The sequence below is a fragment of the Cuculus canorus genome, unplaced genomic scaffold (assembly GCF_017976375.1).
Source record: "Cuculus canorus isolate bCucCan1 unplaced genomic scaffold, bCucCan1.pri scaffold_65_arrow_ctg1, whole genome shotgun sequence".
In the NCBI taxonomy this organism is placed as follows: domain Eukaryota; kingdom Metazoa; phylum Chordata; class Aves; order Cuculiformes; family Cuculidae; genus Cuculus; species Cuculus canorus.
In genome coordinates, this window is record NW_026527845.1 from 58,876 (window position 1) to 73,597 (window position 14,722).

Sequence of the window (14,722 nt, forward strand, 5' to 3'; positions counted from 1 at the left end):
CAAATTAACCAAAAGACCTCCTGTATTAGCCCAAATAAGTTCAGATCAATGAAGAGGACCGGGGGAATCTACCCTAGCAGATCCACTGGTTAAAATTGAGCTAGGGGAAGAAAAGAAAGAAGTAGATTTTCTCATTGACACCGGAGCCTCATACTCAGTACTAAACCAAAGGCTAATGCCAAAAGATAAGGATTTCATAACAGTAATTGGGGCCACTGGGCAACCAGAAAAGGCTTATTTTTTGAAACCACTTAACTATCGATTGGGAAAACAAATCGGAATACATAGGTTTTTGTATTTACCGAATTCCCCGAAGCCATTATTAGGACGAGATTTATTAGAACAATTAGAGGCAAAGATTGTTTTTCAAAAGGGAAAGGTCAAATTTCAGGTACAAGAACGACAATTAGTAGAAGTTCTAAGTTTGGCATTGTTACAGACTCAGCATCACTTAGAAATACCCACAGAAGTCTTAGATTCAGTATATCCAGGAGTATGGGCTAGTGAAATACCAGGAAGGGCTAAGAATGCTAGCCCCGTAACAATTAGGTTAAAATCAGAAGCAAGGCCGGTAAGAATTAAACAATACCCTTTGAAGTTAGAAGACAGGAAGGGAATCAAAGAAATAATTGATCGGTTTCTACAATATAATTTGTTGACGGAATGCGAATCAGAATATAATACGCCTATATTACCAGTCAAAAAGGCAGATGGGAAAAGTTACAGATTAGTACAAGATTTGAGAGCGATTAACAAAATAGTTGAGGACATTCATCCTGTAGTGGCCAATCCATATACGTTACTCACCAAGTTAAAAGACACGTTACATTGGTTTACCGTGTTGGATCTTAAAGACGCCTTCTTCTGCCTACCGCTGGCTTCAGAAAGTCAGAAGCTATTTGCTTTTGAATGGGAAAATCCCGAATCAGGGAGAAAGACACAATTGACCTGGACTGTATTACCCCAAGGGTTTAAAAACAGTCCTACAATTTTTGGAAATCAATTAGCTAAAGATCTAGAAACATGGATCCCTCCGGATGACAAAGGGGTTCTATTGCAATATGTGGATGATCTCCTAATAGCCACAGAAACTAGAAAAGAATGTGTTCTATGGACTATAGAACTCCTTAATTTCCTGGGACTAAATGGATATAGAGTTTCTCAACAGAAGGCTCAGATAATTCAGCAACGAGTAACATACCTGGGACTGGAAATCTCGGAAGGACTACGGGAACTCGGAACTGAGCGAAAAGAGGCAATTTGTCGCACCCCGGAACCCCAAACTGCAAAGGAACTACGAACATTCTTAGGAATGACAGGTTGGTGCCGCCTTTGGATATATAACTATGGTGTAATGGTGAAACCTTTGTATGAACTATTGAAAAGGAACCAATCTAAGATAGACTGGACCACTGAAGCAAGAAATGCTTTTAAACAGCTCAAGCAGGAACTGATGAGGGCTCCGGCCCTTGGTTTACCTGATGTTTCTAAACCGTTTTGGTTATTCTCTCATGAAAGACAGGGAATGGCTCTTGGAGTATTGGCTCAGAAGCTCGGTCCTTATAAGCGAGCGGTGGCTTACTTCTCCAAACAGCTGGACGAGGTGAGCAAAGGATGGCCGGGATGTCTGCGTGCGGTAGCTGCAGTCGTAATTAACATCCAAGAGGCCCGAAAGTTCACCTTGGGGCAAAAGATGACGGTGATGGTCTCTCATACTGTTTCAGCAGTCTTAGAACAGAAAGGAAGCCATTGGCTCTCGCCCCAAAGGTTCTTGAAATATCAGGCTATATTGGTAGAACAGGATGACATTGAAATAACTGTCATTAACATTGTGAATCCAGCCTCTTTTCTCAGTGGAGCTCGGGAAGAGCCAATATCTCATGACTGCATAGAAACCATCGAAGCTACCTACTCAAGCCGCCCAGACCTCCAGGAGACTCCCCTAGAGGATGCTGAGGACTCATGGTACACTGATGGGAGCAGCTTTATAAAGCAAGGACAACGTAGAGCAGGGTATGCAATAACCACGACCCAACGAATAGTTGAAGCTAACCCTCTTCCTATAGGAACCTCAGCACAGAAGGCAGAGATAATTGCCCTTACTAGGGCTTTGGAACTCGCAAAAGGGAAAAAGATAAACATTTGGACTGACTCAAAATATGCATTTGGAGTAGTTCATGCACATGGAGCAATTTGGAAAGAAAGAGGACTATTGACGACTCAAAAGAAACAAATTAAGCATGCGGAGGAGATATTAAGATTACTGGAAGCAATTAAACTACCAGAGAAAGTGGCCATTATGCATTGCCGAGGACACCAGAAGGGGAATACAGATCCAGAGGTGGGAAATCGATTAGCTGATAATGAGGCTAAGCGAGTGGCAGAGGAAGCCCAGGTTTGTGCTTTGATACCGGGCGGTAAACCAATGAATCTTGAGCAACCACCTAAATATTCAAAAGAGGATCTAAAATTGATTGAAGACTTAAAAGGTAAGCAAGGAGCAGAAGGGTGGGTTCAGCTGGAAGATGGCCGGATTGTAATACCATTCAATATGACGTGGCCATTGGTAAGGGCAGAACATACCAAGACACATTGGGGAGCAGATGCATTATACAAAGAATTGACCAAAAGAATAATAGGACGCAATTTATATACTACAGTAAAGCAGGTGACACAACAATGTGAAATCTGCCAACGGAATAACCCAGATACAACTAGCCGGTTAAAACTAGGAACAATTGGCAAAGGGAATTATCCCGGGCAACAGTGGCAGATTGATTTCTCTGAACTCCCAAGAAAAGGGGGGTACAGATATCTTTTGGTTTTGACAGACACCTTTTCAGGGTGGCCGGAAGCATACCCTTGTAGGACTAATAAGGCAAGAGAAGTAACCAGGATATTGCTAAGTGAAATTATTCCCCGCTTCGGGATCCCAGCAACAATATCCTCAGATAGAGGACCACATTTTTGTGCTAAGATAGTTCAACAGGTAGGGAAAGCATTAGAGATAGATTGGCAGTTGCACACTCCTTATAGGCCTCAGGCAAGTGGCCAAGTAGAGAAGATGAATCACATGATTAAGCAACAGATAGCAAAAATTAGCCAGGAGGCAAATTTGACCTGGCCACAGGCCTTACCATTAGCATTGCTCAGGATACGAGTTAAACCTCGAACGAAGGAAAATTTAAGTCCTTTTGAAATATTATATGGAAGACCATATCAGTTTCAGTTTAAGGGTGAGGAATTAACTCAGATAGGGGAAGGATATTTGTACGAGTACATGAAATCATTACAAAGACAGTTAACAAAAATTCATAAGAATGTCTTAGGAACTCGAGCAAGAGGATTAGATCAGCCGCTTCATGCCTTTGAACCCGGTGATTATATATATGTAAAGAATTTTTCAGGACACCCTTTAGAAGAGAAGTGGAAAGGACCATACCAGGTGCTGTTGACAACGTTCACCGCGGTGAAGATTAAAGAGCAACCAGCTTGGATCCATTACTCAAAGATAAAGAAAGCTCCAACAAAACCATGGACTACTACCCTTGCTGGACCTACCAGATTGCGATTCTCCAGATTATATTAATTTCTGGGGGAACTGAAGCCCGGTGGGATTTAAATATACACCTTTCTTTGACAGAAGGTATCTCACGAGTTTTAAATAAGACAAACTGCTGGATATGTACACACATGCCAGAATATAGTGGGAAAAGAATCTCATTAATAGGTATTCCTATACCAGGCAATGAGTCATGGAAAACATTCTGGGAAAACACTTCTTGGCCTAACTGTACTTACAGAACTCAACCTTTAGAAATTCATAGCCCCTCAGTAAGAGAACCTTATTGTAAATGTGTGCAAAGGTGCAATCCAGCCAAAGGAATGGATAAAGTTGGAGGGTGTGGGAATACCATTTATGTAGGAAATCACACCGGATGCCATGAGACCAACTACATTGGAGCCTCCATCTCTATTAATACTACACTTTGGCCAGTCCCAGAAGGAAAGGGATGGTATTGGTTATGTAATGATACAGCATGGAAGGTATTACCTGAAAATTGGGCGGGGACGTGTACTTTGGGAGCAGTGGTTCCAAATATAACCATCCATGATTATCTGTCAAAAGGTTGGCTCCAGACTCATATTCGGAGAATTGAGCGAGGAATAGAAAATCCCTTAGTAAAACGGCAAACAGCGTTTCACTCCTTTGCTAGGTGGTTTCTCCCATGGTTGGGGGTGAGTGAGCTTGAAAAAGCGATAGTAAATATTTCAGCTGTAGTAGAAGAGATTGAAAATAGAACCGTAGATGCAATACAAGCACAACAGCTTGAAATAAACAGTCTAGCACAAGTAGTGCAGCAGAATAGGATGGCATTAGATTTGCTATTAGCATCACGAGGAGGAGTATGCACAATTATAAATACGAGTTGTTGTATGTATATAGATCAGAGTGGCCGAATTGCTACAGATATAAGTGAAATATGGGAACAAACAAAAATACTACATGAGGTAACTAAAGATGATACCACCTGGGGATTCCAAGAAGTGTGGAAAAAACTCACCTCATGGTTGCCTAATTTACAGTGGCTAAAGCAGGCCTTCATTGCTATAATAGTTATTGTAATCTTAGTAATATTAGTTTGTATATCAGTTAAGTGTGTCCTATCCTGCGGCCAACGGACTACCGAGAGTTATGAGGCCTGGAAGAAAAATAAACTAAAACATCAGGTAGAAACAGGAAGGTATTTTAGCAGAACCTTGGATAATAAGGGGGTTGTGTAATTGCAAAAGAATTTGCAATGTGCATAGAAAAGGGGGGACTTGATATAGGGATTTAACATGGAGGGACCACTTAGAGATATAATAGTTGCATTAGTTTTGTTTAAGTATTGCATGATTACCTGGACACTATATACTCAGCGTGTGTGCCAAATGTATCCTGTTATTCTATACACTGAAGGCCAAATGTATCCTGTTATTCTATACACTGAAGGCCAAATGTATCCTGTTATTTTATACACTGAAGGCCAAATGTAGAAATTGTGTGTATTTGGCCTTGTCCTTTGTTCTGTGCTAATTTCCTGTTATCCCTGAACCATGCATACTCAGCAAACGGACTGTGGTCAGTTAATACCATAAAAGGGAAATACATAGGATTGTGAGCTAAGGAGCTGACTGCGCAGATGCAAAAGCTAGAGGTTCAAGGAAAGGACAAGTGAGGAAGACTATGCTCGACCACCAGAAGACCCCTGAAGACCACCAAGGGATAGGACTGCGGCTGCGCAAGGACATTTAAATATGTAAATTGATTTCCTGGAAAAAATCATGAATATGTGGATGAGTTCTGGGAAAAGTAATGAATATGTATACTTGAGCTAGATAAAAGCAGGCAGTATTTGTGATACGGTGCACATGTTCGGAGGAGTGATCCCCCATGTGCCCGGCGCTGCAATAAAGAATACCTGCTGCTAGATCGTGTCTGTCTTTGACTCAATGGACTGTGCTTCCCTGAGGGATTTCTGGAATTGATATTCCAGAATTGATATTCCAGAAACTATGATATTCCACATAACTATTCAGATATTTAAGCGTCTGAAGTATTTTGATTGCAGGTTCTCAACATGCTTTCTGAATGTTCAGGGCGCACCATACTGTTTGTAATTAAAAGGATTCTGTCTGACTTGTGTTTGCATGAAGAGCTGTGGCCCTGATCCAGCTCAGAGTTGTGCAGCTGGGAATGCTGACTGTGGTCATTTTATTCTCCCCCAGAAAATGCATTTCTTTTTTTTTTTCTCCCCTGTTTTAAGCTTTGCCTCTCATTAAGTTGGAAGGGAGGGTTAAATGAGAACTCATAGGCTAAACAAGGACTGTGAAGAAGCTGTACCTAACCCAGGGAGCTCCCAAGAAAGGGAACTTTTTGGTTTTTCCCCATGATGATGAATTTGATGGGTTTTTTTTTCTTACTGCTTTTTTTTTGTGGTTTGTTTTGGTTTTGTTTCTTTTCTTTTTTTCCTGGGCAATATTTGAAATGTATGCCTGTGGTGCATGGACTTGGGATTACTTTTTACAGTATTTATGATGGTGAGTGCAACTGCGATGGTAGGTAAAGCTGAAAGTAATAGCATTACTGTAATTTCTTTCTTATTAAGAAGAAATTACTTTTTTAAGAATATGGAAACATATTCCATGTTTTTAGGTTATTATAGGGTGATCTAGATTACTCTAAAGCCAGAAGGTACGTTCTCCCATCTCTGCTATCCTGTCTTCAGCATTTATGGATCCTGGTTTAGGCACTTCCAGTACAGACCACTCTGTTGTCTTGTTTTTGTACTGACACTTATGCTATTCAAATTACCTTTCTTTTCTCTCCATTAAAACATAGCTTTGAAACTCCACTGCTGTTAGTATAATGTTCAGGAAGTGTGTATTTGTTTGCCTACACCATGTCCAGAACAAGGTCTATCTGCACACGTGTAGAACTCTTCCCACAGACGAACATGTCCTGTTCTGCATCTCTTCACAGGATGTTTGTGGTGCTGTTGTCAGTAGCTTCTACTGTCCTTAATTACCAAGTGCTGATTTTCTCAATCAGCCAAAATACCATTTTCTAAATAACTTCCATTGAAGTCTACTTGATCTCTCTAGGCTTGAGCCTATCTGGTATTGCTGGATGTGGAGTTGGAAATATTTTTCCTACTTTAAAAACAAAAATTATCTTTCCAAGTGTACAGTTGTAAAAATATAACAGCAGTTAACTAAGGCATCATCACGGTCTCATGATTGCTAACATTCCTTGGAGGAGATAAACATATGGATGGTATATTCTAAAGTAGATTGAAAAATACTCCTTTTTTTTTCTTTTGCAGACTGTCGTTTTCCCAATTTCTTCTTCCTTGAAACAGTTATATTTAAGTAGTATTCACAGCTTCTTGTTCTGTATATTTTCTGTGATCATTAATCAGCCTATAACTGACTTGCAAGAAAAATAACACAACATACTTGGTACCAAAACTGAAGTCAAACAGTGTTACAAATATAGGAGGTAAATTGTCATTCATCGTTGCAGCGTGCAATGTCTACAAACAGAGATTGCAAACTCTTTTTAGGCATCCAAGTCAGAAATGAGGATAAAGGAAAGATAATGCTACTAAAGCTTCTTTTCTTTGCTGAAGGTTTGAAACACCTGTAGTGGCTTAGTGTTACCAAAGGTGTTGTATGACTGCTCTGGTGAAGAAAGGTGCTTTAAGTCTTGTAGTGATTTTGATTTTTGTTTCTGGATGAAGAGTTGTTACTTAATGTTGTAGAAAAAAGTCTTAAGAGCCATTTTTTTGTCATAAAGCAATGTGAAAACCAGGGCTGTTAGAACAGGAAATGCTGCTTTGATGAGAACGACATAGCTGAGAGCATGTATGGAGTGGTGGTGGATAGCTGGAATATCCCTTGGGGGGAACGCAGAAAACCAGGACAAAAAAGCCCGCAGCAGCTTCAGAGATTAGGAAGATTGTTTAGTGTGTTTCTCTCAGCTTTTACACTTTATTTGGGTGTATCAAAAGAGCAAATGCCTGTTTGGGGACTTTTTTTCAGTTGTCAGAAATCCCATGTATGACACGAACGTTGAGATTCTTTTCTGCAAATTCAGTTGTATGGAAAGTACTTTATGAACTTAAAGTAATAAGCAGTTAGACTGGGGAAGGTGTTTCCAGGTGTTGGGCTACAGGGACCTCGGCTTTCCATCCTCCTCCTCCCATGCCGGTGGCTCTCTCCGCCTGTGCTTTTGGCTCGCTGTCAGATGCCCGTGTGCTCCATATTCAGGGGATCAGAATTTCTGCACCTGTTGAAATACAGGAGGCTGTTATCACTCCTACTGTCATTACTGCCTCCTCCTACCTGGCACTAGTATTTAGGGATTGCTTTTAGAGATTATATGTATTAGAGTAAGTTTTTATATAGTTACAGAATTGTGCATGAGTTATCCATGATAATTTTCTAGTCAAATTTAGGCTCTGAAAAATATTTCATGATCTTCACCTCTCATATACAAAGAAATCGAATTGCTGATGGAAAGCTGCTTCTGTCCCTTTTTTTTGTGGTATTCCCTTTGCATTCTGTAATTCTCTATAAGTAGAAGACCGTAGCTGATAAAGTAGTTGCCATGAGTGACAACCGAGAATACTGTTATTTTTGCTTTTGAGGATACCAGATGGGAATTATGAAGAGTGTAGTTAACTGGAGCCTTCCAAAGCCATGCACATTTGGGTAGCTAATTTTGCAAGTGCTTTTTCCTTATTGTTGTTTTGTATTTTCAGCGTTGCAGGAAGTCTGAGGAAGTGAAGGAGATCATGTACGCTTCATCTGCTCTTTGATTTTAGTCCTCTAGAATTTTGGATAATTTTGATATGGGATGATTTGGTCTCTTGAACCCTTTATTCATTAATTCAATTTTAAAAGTTGTCATTCTGAATTGGCCACTACAGATGATATTTTGTGCAGTAGTTCTAATACTGAATCTTGGTGTTCATCTGATATTTGGTAGAAAAACTTGTACTGGATCTGCCTTTCTGAAGCTTCTTTTGATCTCTTGAACATCAAATGTATCAATATATACCAAGTTAAAAAATGGATCTTTCCAGGCTGATAAAGTGAACAAAAGTTGTAAAATATCTGGTATCATTTACTAGATATTATCATCCCATAATTTTCTAGAATATATTTTTCTGGATGCATCATTAATATTCATTAGGCTTAGTATGAGCAATTACACTGTAAACGGTGATGATAATTTTCAGGATTAATATTGTAAAATTAGCCATAGTTTGGGATGTTATTTTGAACATATGAAAAAACATAATGAAACTGCATATTTAATCAGTTTATGTCATCAAAAATTGGAAGGAGCAAGAAGTACTTTACAGTTGGTGGGGATTTAAAGCTATAGAAACAGCAAAACAAAACTGATAACATAGATTATTTATTTTAAAGTTATATTATTATTTATTGTAGGTTTTTGTTTTGCTTTAATTACATTTGGTTTACTTTGGGATTATTAACATCTCTTTCATAAGGCGATTGATCATTCAAGGGAGAGTTTGTGTGACTCAAATGATTTTAAGCGTAACCTTTATAGATAAAACTGTCACACGTTAAAAGAAAACTGAAAGAGGGATGACATAAAAGCAGTGACCAAAAAAAACCTCTTTTCCTAATTTTATAGTAATGCACCTGCAGTTCTGAAAATTAGAAGTTCCAACAAATTAAGTTATACTTAAATGCATTTAATATTTCCTGTTTTGATAAAAATATATTTTGTTCTAACCCCTTAGAGTTGATTTAAGATACAGTCTTCAGAAAGTGTTGAAAAGCAGTTAATTACATTTGTGTTTAACTATACATGTTCCAATGAACATCAGCTCTGTTTTAGTGGAAGATACTACTGGAATTCTTTTGTTGGTGTTCAGCCATGACAAGACATAATAGCATTTTTCTTGCTAGTTTAAAACAGTGTGTGTGTGTGTGTGTGTGTATATATGTATAATCATTTTCTTGCAGAGGTTATTAGTGTTCTGGTAGTCCTGTTTTCACTTGGTAGAACCATAGATATAGCAAATAAGACCATGGGTGCTTAATGCGGATGTTACTGTGTTTATTGTTAAAGTATCACTCTGTTTAACCATACTGGGTTAAAATATACTTTAAAAATGCTGTGCTTTATATTTGGTGAGGAAATTAAAGCATTTGATCTTACTCTAACAAAAAATCTGGAACTTAATTTGCTAAATGTGTGAAATTTATTCATGTTAATTCCTTCTGGTTTGGATCAGCAAGTACACCAGTACATTAGAAGAATTGCTTTGATAAAGTTAAACTCGGCAGTGTTTAAACTCTCTCATTTTTTGTTTGACTATATAGGTGTAATTCAGTGTGGAACTTTGATTATTGTTTAAGTTGTAGTTAGGATTTTAGACTTGAAATTTACCTTAAAAGCAAAGAGTAATGCAAATTTTGTGACCGTGCAGCTGGAGGTTTCTTTGTAATTTGATATTCTTGAATAAATAAAATGAGGAGCTGCTTAATTGGCCGGAAACCAGCTAAAGTAACACTTGTTCTGATTCAGGCTGTAAATATTTTTTTCTCTTATTTAGAGAGCACAATTTGTTAAATAGAAAAGTTCCAGCCTGTTTACATTATCATAGGTATTCTTTTCCCTCATTTTAATTAAATAATGATAATAATGATGATAATAATAATAATAAGCACTACCCCAAATAAGATCCTTGCATTGATGCAGAAAAAAGAAACATCTTACAGGAATGCTGTCAAGTTGACATTCCAAATGTAGTACTATTAGTTGAGGTTCAAATTTTTTAATAGATTTCCCAACCCGTCACCCCCTCCTGCTTGGAAAGAGTATTGGATTTTACAGTTCAATGAGTATCTGCTCTATATCATTCATGTGGTCTATTGTAGTTATTGTTAATGGTTATACGAACAGCAAAATCGGGAGCATCTATCACCTGTCAGCCTATGTTCTGTATAACCATCTTGGGTTAAATTATTGTAGGATTGGTACGCAGAAGCTTCTGAAATGAAGGTTCTGTAGAGAAGTTGTGGATTTTTTTTTCTTTAAGGTTCAGAATTTATGTTCAATCTTTAAAGAAAAGTTTCAGTACATTAGGATCATAAATTTAAAAAAAATTACCAGATTGAGTAAAAGTGTTTTAACCTGATTTATACAGAAAGGGAGAGAAATATTTTTTATCTACTGTAATGTGGTTCTAAATACTGTCTAAGTATAAGGAAATGTGTGCTGTTACACTGAGGACAGGTTGAAACAGTTCATTAGGGAAATGTTCTGAATTCAGGATCAGTGCCATTAGTGCTCCTTCAAAAACTAGTTTTGATGTAATCAGTGTTTTAGCTTTTGCACCTGGTCTGCTGGCTGTTTTTTACTTTGTGTTCAGTTGTGCAGCTTAGATACTATTCCCTATTAATGCTTGGGGAGCTTCATTGAACTGGAAGGAGAACTTCAGAAAAAACACATAGTTGCATATTTAGTAAGAAATAATGTAGAAAGAATGTATAGAAAATGCAATGTGGCATTGGGAGGTAGGTGATCAAAGCTCTGGTGTTCTTTTTGTCCCTCAGATTCCTTTGGTCGCTCTGAGTTAGATTTCAGAATATGCAGTCCTTTATTTTCTGTGGTTGTTTTGGGGTTTTTTTGCTTATTTTTCCTTAAACAATAACATTAGATTTGGTGAGGTAGTCTTTGAAATGGAAGTTTGAAATAAGGACAGCACATTATTATTTTTTTTTTCTTTTCCCAGAGTCAACACACCACCTACTTTATTAATTAAACTGGAACATTCAAATTTTATGTAGTGTCAAGTCGTTGAAGGTTACTCCTGGAAAGATGAAGGATTCTCTGTAGGACTGAGAGACACGTTGTTATGAATTCTAGGATTTAAGAAAGACCATCTCTAAAGCTTTTAAACACTGGTGTAATTATTCACTTTTTCACTGGTGAAAATAAGAGCTATTAACATCCAATCACATTTTGGGTAGCAAATTAAAACCAAACAAAAGGATGTGGGTTTTTTTTTCCATAAAATATGTAATTAAATTGTGGAATTGCAATGGGATCTTTCAGAAACCCCGAAGTATAAGGAGTTTCAAAACCAGAATGGAAGGGTTCGTAAGATAAAAATTTCTCATTATTAAATTGCCTTCTGGGTCAGAGTTTACCTCAACTGCTGGGTTTTAGAGCCTAGTTACCTTCCCTCAGGCTTGAGCTTCGAGGTTCTGAGATAGAACAGTGCTGATGTGTGTACAACCCGTAGTTTGTGCACAAGATGTTGTGCACCTTCCCTGAGCTTTTGCTACAGACTGCTTTGGGACTGTCTCATCTCTTTGTTACTCTGTTCCTAGGGGTCTATTTCAGTCCTTCAGAAGTCAGAAAACTATCTTAGTGTTCAATGCGCTTCAATGCAAGACAAGATTTTAAGGTAGATGAACTTCTTCTCTTGTCCAGTATGGGAGAGAGCCTGCAGCCTAAAACTGAAGGTTCTTGGTCGTGGTTGATGTATTTAAGTAGAAAAGCTTTGTGTTTAGACGTGAGGGAGAATGACAGATAGCGAGGTTCATTTGAAATTTAATTTCTATGTAGCTCCTAAGATTCATAGTATGACACTTGATGCTTCATTCCTGCTGGGTTTTCTCTGTTGAACAGATGATTTATCCTGTCTAGGGAGTGAGAAATTGCGGATTATGAGACTAATAAAGATAGTAACCTTAGAAATATTGCCCTTAGATGACTAGGTTGTTCCTTTCACTTCTCTTCTAGTTTAAGAAAACGAGGAAGAAGCTGGTTTCCTGATTTTTTTTTTGATTGCTCCAAATCCATTTATAAATTAACTTCTTGTTACACTGACCTTTTGCCTTGAGATTATTTTGGTACCTCTCTTTTCCAAATGCCGTATCTCATTTTATGCATTCATCTACCATACGCTTCAGGGAGGGGATTTTGCCAGTCTGTGTGTACAGTGAAACCACTTTTAAAACAAATACAGTAGCTATTCTGTTTCAGTTATATACTGAAATATCGTCACGTACAATACAGTGTTACTTCAATTTAATGAAAAAGCAGCATTGAATTATTAGACATCTAAAAAGTATGTATTACAACTAAGTAATCAATGTTCCTTGTTTAAAAAGAAGGTTGATTCCTCAGTGTATGTTAATCCACATATAAACCCAAAAAATCTCTGGTGACAGCTGAAGAGAGCAGGCTTTGAGGGTGAAGAGCTGTGGGTTGATTGCTTGTTTGTTTTTCTTTTCTTTTGCTACTGTGTGAGGTGTCTCTTGACTAGTACTGAGACAGAGGCACTCTGCTGCAGAAAAGATGCCGGGGACATGTGTTCTCAGTGAACTTGTTCTTGGTATTTGAGTTCTGATATAACCTGGAACATCTGCTTAGGGGAAGAGTAGGCCAGAAAAAGTAGGAGGAACTATACATCATCTATTTAGGTCAGAAGTACGTGTGTGTTAGTATAAAGATGCTAAAGTGAGAAGTAAACATTTTGAATTCCAGCACGTTCAGCCGAAGAGCACCCCTGGGGACAGAAGGTAGAGGAGCATACTGAGGATGTTGGGTGCTGATCATTTTTGAGCAGTGGCTTATACTTGCCGCTGATGTTTGTCTCTGTTTATTTTCCTTTCCAGGCATCACTTACTTAGCTTCTTCTTGGTATGTGCAATGTGAATGAGTGTTACTGAGCAGTCTTTCAAAGCTCTTCTTTGACTGTTACCTTTTCAAGTAAGAGGTTCCTAAAATTAAGGGGTTCTTTTGAAAAGAAATAGTTTCTGACATGACAATTTGGCAGATATTTCAGAGGAAACTGGTCTTGTATACCCTCCAGTGGGCATAGAAGAAGGAAAATAGATCACATCTCAATCACTTTCTTCTTGGCAACAGTAACAAATAAGTCTGACTGTTGGTTGCTGAGAAAATAACTCAAAACTGTTTCCATTTTAAATTATTCAAGCTTGCCATGTGAGGCTCTAGTTAAAGTCTTCATTTCTCTTGGATGTTAAAGCAGTAGCTGTAGTTACCAGAGCTGCTTTTTAATTTGCTCGTGATAACAATAGTCCTTTGGATGCTTTTTTCACTCTTGCCATATTCTTATTACTGTAATGAGTTTGGACTAAGTAGGTTGGGGAAGTTTCAAGTGGAAATTTAGAGGTAAGTAAATTTAAACTAAGTAAAAATTAAGTCTAGCTAAGCTAAAGATAGTAAAGCTAAGCAAACAGCATCATAAATCACAGAACATTATAACTCGAAGTGATTTATTCTATTTAAAATGGTACTTATTTAAGATAAACAACTAATCAGTGCTAAAGAGGAGAATTGCCTGGTGTACAGTCCAGCTGCTGTCCGGGGAGGATTCAAATGGCGCTCCCCAGCAGTCCGTCATTGGTAAAAGTTCTTATTGCTTCGTTGAGCTCCCTTGGGAGGTGTGGGAGGTGTCCCAGCACAAGGGGACATCACCACGCAGCCACACTGCCCTGCTGGGAAAGCCCAAGAAGGCTCACTAAGGCTGTCACAGTCATGGGATAAAAGTGGTTGGCTCATAGTCAAATCGTGTACAATGGGAGAGGTATGCACAAGGCTCCCTACCCACAGCTTCTTGGTGCTCCCTGTGTCGCTCTGCTCCTTGTGGGTTTCCTGGAGGAGCTCTTGGCCCAGTCAGGGCCTCTGTTTCATCTGGAGCCTGTACCAAACTGATGCTGTTTAGTTAAAGCGGGCAGGAGGGATGAGTGCATTTGTCATAACTCTTCTTTTGGATTTGTCACGACAATATATTGATCACCTCTATTTCAGCGACTTAAAATGCACTACTGTTTATGTGGCTGTTGATCTACTTGACACCGAAAGGGATATTACATAAATAACATTTATGGTTTAAATTTTCAGTTTTAACAGTTTTAGACTATTAAAATTTACAGTTTTGAAAATTCTTGTGATGGTAGTTAACGACTTTGCTCCTGTAAGTTATGCTCTTTTTCCCCAAAGTAGCTAAAAATGACGTATAATCAGATTTGAAAAGGATTCGTAAGAAAATTGCACTCAAACTAGAAAATGGAAGTTGCATATGTTTTCCCACTTTCCTCACTTTGGTGAAGGGTCTGGAGCACAGGGGTTAATGGGAGTGGCTGAGGGAACAAG

At 38.4% G+C, this 14,722-nt stretch overlaps 1 protein-coding gene across 1 annotated transcript in view; it reads left to right on the forward strand.

Annotated features, from left to right (window-relative positions):
- The window catches only part of LOC128850735 (sensor histidine kinase AruS-like), a 100,591-nt gene that overhangs the window by 38,921 nt on the left and 46,948 nt on the right, over window positions 1-14,722 (forward strand). The gene's annotated exons all lie outside the window — the stretch shown is intronic.